Raw genomic sequence first — 6,000 nt, 5'->3', positions numbered from 1 at the left:
GCTGTCACAACTTTAAAGACATGTCCTGGGTGAAATACTGTACTGTCACAACTTTAAAGACAGGTCCTGGGGGAAATACTGAGCTGTCACAACTTTAAAGACAGGACCTGGGGGAAAGACTGAGCTGTCACAACGTTAAAGACAGGTCCTGGAGGAAATACTGAGCTGTCACAACTGTAAACACAGGGCCTGGGGGAAATACTGAGCTGTCACAACTTTAAAGACAGGTCCTGGGTAAAATACTGCGCTTTCACAACTGTAAATACAGGGCCTGGGAGAAATACTGAGCTGTCACAACTGTAAACACAGGGCCTGGATGAAATACTGAACTGTCACAACTATAAACACAGGGACTGGGGGAAATACTGAACTGTCACAACTGTAAACACAGGTCCTGGATGAAATACTGAACTGTCACAAATGTAAACACAGGGACTGGGGGAAATACTGAGCTGTCACAACTTTAAACATAGGGCCTGGGGGAAATCCTGAACTGTCAAAATGATAAACTCAGGGACTGGGGAAAACACTGAATTATCACAACTTTAAAGACAGGTCCTGGGGGAAAGACTGAACTGTCACAACTTTAAAGGCACGTCCTGGAGGAAATACTGAGCTGTCACAACTTTAAAGACAGATCCAGGGGGAAAGACTGAGCTGTCACAATTTTAAAGACAGGTCCTGGGGGAAATACTGAGCTGTCACAACTTTAAAGACAGATCCAGGGGGAAAGAATCAGCTGTCACAATTTTAAAGACAGGTCCTGGGGGAAATACTGAGCTGTCACAACTTTAAAGACAGATCCAGGGGGAAAGACTCAGCTGTCACAACTTTAAAGACAGGTCCAGGGGGAAATACTGAGCTGTCACAACTTTAAAGACAGGTCCAGGGGGAAATACTGAGCTGTCACAACTTTAAACACAGATCCAGGGGGAAATACTGAACTGTCACAACTTTAAAGAAAGGTCCTGGGTAAGATACTGAACTGTCAAAACTGCAAACACAGGTCCTGGGGGAAGGACTGAGCTGTCACAACTTGGAAGAGAGATCCTGGGGGAATACTGAGCTGTCACAACTTTAAAGAAAGGTCCTGGGTAAAATGCTGAGCTGTCACAACTTCAAACACAGGTCCTGGGGGAAATACTGAGCTGTCACAACTTAAAGGCAGGTCCTGGGTAAAGTACTGAGCTGTCTCAACTGTAAACACAGAGCCTGGGGAAAGACTGAGCTGTCACAACTTTAAACACAGGTCCTGGAGGAAATAATGAGCTGTCACAACTTTAAAGACAGGTCCTGGGTAAAATACTGAGCAGTCACAACTTTAAAGAGAGGTCCTGGGGGAAACACTGAGCTGTCACATCTTTAAACGCAGGTCCTGGGTAAAATACGGAGCTGTCACAACTTTAAACACAGATCCTGGGGGAAATACTGAGCTGTTAAAACTGTAAACACAGGTCCTGGGGGAATAACTGATCTGTCAAAACTGTAAACACAGGTCCTGGGGAAAGACTGAGCTGTCACAACTTGGAAGAGAGATCCTGGGGGAAATACTGAGCTGTCACAACTTTAAAGAAAGGTCCTGGGTAAAATACTGAACTGTGAAAACAGTAAACACAGGTCCTGGTGGAAATACTGAGCTGTCACAACTTTAAACACAGGTCCTGGGGGAAATACTGAGCTGTCACAACTTTAAACACAGATCCTGGTGGAAATACTGAGCTGTCACAACTTTAAAGACAGGTCCTGGTGGAAATACTGAGCTGACACAACTTTAAACGCAGATCCTGGGGGAAATACTGAGCTGTCACAACTTTAAACACAGATCCTGGGGGAAATACTGAGCTGTCACAACTTAAAAGACAGGTTCTGGGGGAGATTCTGAGCTGTCCCAATTTTAAATACAGGTCCTCGGTGAAATGCAGAGCTGTCACAAATGTAAATACAGGGCCTGGAGGAAATACTGAACTGTCACAACTTGAAACACAGGGTCTGAAGGAAATACTGAGCTATCATAACTTTAAAGACAGGTCCTGGGTGAAACACTGAACTGTCACAACTGTAGACATCGGTCCTGGGGGAAATACTGAGCTGTCACAACTTAAAAGACAGATCCTGGGTGAAACACTGAGCTGTCACATCTGTGAACACAGGGCCTGTAGGAAATACTGAGCTGTCACAACTTTAAAGACAGGTCCTGGGTAAAATACTGAACTGTCACATCTGTGAACACAGGTCCTACAGGAAATACTGAACTGTCACAACTTCAAAGACAGGTCCTGGGGGAAATACTGAGCTGTCACAACTTTAAAGACAGGTCCTGGGGGAAATACTGAGCTGTCACAACTTTAAACACAGGTCCTGGGGGTAATACTGAGCTTTCACAACTTAAAGACAGGTCCTGGGTAAAATACCGAGCTGTCTCAACTGTAAACACAGGGCCTGGGGAAAGACTGAGCTTTCACAGCTTTAAAGACAGGTCCTGGGGGAAATACTGAACTGTCACAAATTTAAAGACAGGTCCTGGGTAAAATACGGAGCTGTCTCAACTGTAAACTCAGGGCCTGGGGAAAGACTGAGCTGTTACAACTTTAAAGACAGGTCCTCGGGGAAATACTGAGCTGTCACAACTTTAAACACAGGTCCTGGGGGAAATACTGAGCTGTCACAACTTAATGTCAGGTCCTGGGTGAAATACTGAACTGTCACAACTTTAAAGAGAGGTCCTGGGTGAAATACTGAGCTGTCACAACTTTAAAGACATGTCCTGGGTGAAATACTGAACTGTCACAACTTTAAAGACAGGTCCTGGGGGAAATACTGAGCTGTCACAACTGTACACACAGGTCCTGGGGGAAATACTGAGCTGTCACAACTTTAAAGACAGGTCCTGGGGGAAAGACTGAACTGTCACAAATTTAAAGACAGGTCCTGGGGAGAATACTGAGTTGTCTCAACTGTAAACACAGGGCCTGGGGAAAGACTGAGCTGTCACAAATTTAAAGACAGGTCCTGGCGGAAATACTGAGCTGTCACAACTTTAAACACTGGTCCTGGGGGAAATACTGAGCTGTCACAACTTAAAGACAGGTCCTGGGTAAAATACAGAGCTGTCTCAACTGTAAACACAGGGCCTGGGGAAAAACTGAGCTGTCACAACTTTAAAGACAGGTCCTCGGGGAAATACTGAGCTGTCACAAATTTAAACACAGGTCCTGGGGGAAATACTGAGCTGTCACAACTTAAAGACAGGTCCTGGGTGAAATACTGAACTGTCACAACTTTAAAGAGAGGTCCTGGGTGAAATACTGAGCTGTCACAACATTAAAGACATGTCCTGGGTGAAATACTGAACTGTCACAACTTTAAAGACAGGTCCTGGGGGAAATACTGAGCTGTCACAACTGTACACACAGGTCCTGGGGGAAATACTGAGCTGTCACAACTTTAAAGACAGGTCCTGGGGGAAAGACTGAGCTGTCACAACTTGAAAAACAGGTCCTGGAGGAAATACTGAGCTGTCACAACTGTAAACACAGGGCCTGGGGGAAATACTGAGCTGTCACAACTTTAAAGACAGGTCCTGGGTAAAATACTGAGCTTTCACAACTGTAAATACAGGGCCTGGGAGAAATACTGAGCTGTCACAATTGTAAACACAGGGCCTGGATGAAATACTGAACTGTCACAACTATAAACACAGGGACTGGGGGAAATACTGAACTGTCACAACTGTAAACACAGGTCCTGGATGAAATACTGAACTGTCACAAATGTAAACACAGGGACTGGGGGAAATACTGAGCTGTCACAACTGTAAATACAGTGCCTAGAGGAAATACTGAACTGTCACAACTTTAAAGACAGGTCCTGGGTAATATACTGAGCTGTCACAACTGTAAACACAGGGCCTGGGGGAAATACTGAGCTGTCACAACTTGGAAGAGAGATCCTGGGGGAATACTGAGCTGTCACAACTTTAAAGAAAGGTCCTGGTTAAATACTGAGCTGTCACAACTTTAAACACAGGTCCTGGAGGAAATACTGAGCTGTCACAACTGTAAACACAGGGCTTGGGGGAAATACTGAGCTGTCACAACTTAAAGACAGGTCCTGGGTGAAATACTGAACTGTCACAACTTTAAAGAGAGGTCCTGGGTGAAATACTGAGCTGTCACAACTTTAAAGACATGTCCTGGGTGAAATACTGAACTGTCACAACTTTAAAGACAGGTCCTGGGGGAAATACTGAGCTGTCACAACTGTACACACAGGTCCTGGGGGAAATACTGAGCTGTCACAACTTTAAAGACAGGTCCTGGGGGAAAGACTGAGCTGTCACAACTTGAAAAACACGTCCTGGAGGAAATACTGAGCTGTCACAACTGTAAACACAGGGCCTGGGGGAAATACTGAGCTGTCACAACTTAAAGACAGGTCCTGGGTAAAATACCGAGCTGTCTCAACTGTAAACACAGGGCCTGGGGAAAGACTGAGCTTTCACAACTTTAAAGACAGGTCCTGGGGGAAATACTGAACTGTCACAAATTTAAAGACAGGTCCTGGGGAGAATACTGAGTTGTCTCAACTGTAAACACAGGGCCTGGGGAAAGACTGAGCTGTCACAAATTTAAAGACAGGTCCTGGCGGAAATACTGAGCTGTCACAACTTTAAACACTGATCCTGGGGGAAATACTGAGCTGTCACAACTTAAAGAAAGGTCCTGGGTAAAATACAGAGCTGTCTCAACTGTAAACACAGGGCCTGGGGAAAAACTGAGCTGTCACAACTTTAAAGACAGGTCCTCGGGGAAATACTGAGCTGTCACAAATTTAAACACAGGTCCTGGGGGAAATACTGAGCTGCCACAACTTAAAGACAGGTCCTGGGTGAAATACTGAACTGTCACAACTTTAAAGAGAGGTCCTGGTTGAAATACTGAGCTGTCACAACATTAAAGACATGTCCTGGGTGAAATACTGAACTGTCACAACTTTAAAGACAGGTCCTGGGGGAAATACTGAGCTGTCACAACTGTACACACAGGTCCTGGGGGAAATACTGAGCTGTCACAACTTTAAAGACAGGTCCTGGGGGAAAGACTGAGCTGTCACAACTTGAAAAACAGGTCCTGGAGGAAATACTGAGCTGTCACCACTGTAAACACAGGGCCTGGGGGAAATACTGAGCTGTCACAACTTTAAAGACAGGTCCTGGGTAAAATACTGAGCTTTCACAACTGTAAATACAGGGCCTGGGAGAAATACTGAGCTGTCACAATTGTAAACACAGGGCCTGGATGAAATACTGAACTGTCACAACTATAAACACAGGGACTGGGGGAAATACTGAACTGTCACAACTGTAAACACAGGTCCTGGATGAAATACTGAACTGTCACAAATGTAAACACAGGGACTGGGGGAAATACTGAGCTGTCACAACTGTAAATACAGGGCCTGGAGGAAATACTGAACTGTCACAACTTTAAAGACAGGTCCTGGGTAATATTCTGAGCTGTCACAACTGTAAACACAGGGCCTGGGGGAAATACTGAGCTGTCACAACTTGGAAGAGAGATCCTGGGGGAATACTGAGCTGTCACAACTTTAAAGAAAGGTCCTGGTTAAATAATGAGCTGTCACAACTTCAAACACAGGTCCTGGGGGAAATACTGAGCTGTCACAACTTAAAGGCAGGTCCTGGGTAAAGTACTGAGCTGTCTCAACTGTAAACACAGGTCCTGGAGGAAATAATGAGCTGTCACAACTTTAAAGACAGGTCCTGGGTAAAATACTGAGCTGTCACTACTTTAAACACAGATCCTGGGGGAATAACTGATCTGTCAAAACTGTAAACACAGGTCCTGGGGGAAAGACTGTGCTGTCACAACTTGGAAGAGAGATCCTGGGGGAATACTGAGCTGTCACAACTTTAAAGAAAGGTCCTGGGTAAAATACTGAACTGTGAAAACAGTAAACACAGGTCCTGGTGGAAATACT

Source organism: Heterodontus francisci, chromosome 22, assembly GCF_036365525.1.
Source record: "Heterodontus francisci isolate sHetFra1 chromosome 22, sHetFra1.hap1, whole genome shotgun sequence".
Lineage (NCBI taxonomy): Eukaryota > Metazoa > Chordata > Chondrichthyes > Heterodontiformes > Heterodontidae > Heterodontus > Heterodontus francisci.
This window is presented reverse-complemented; position numbering follows the sequence as displayed.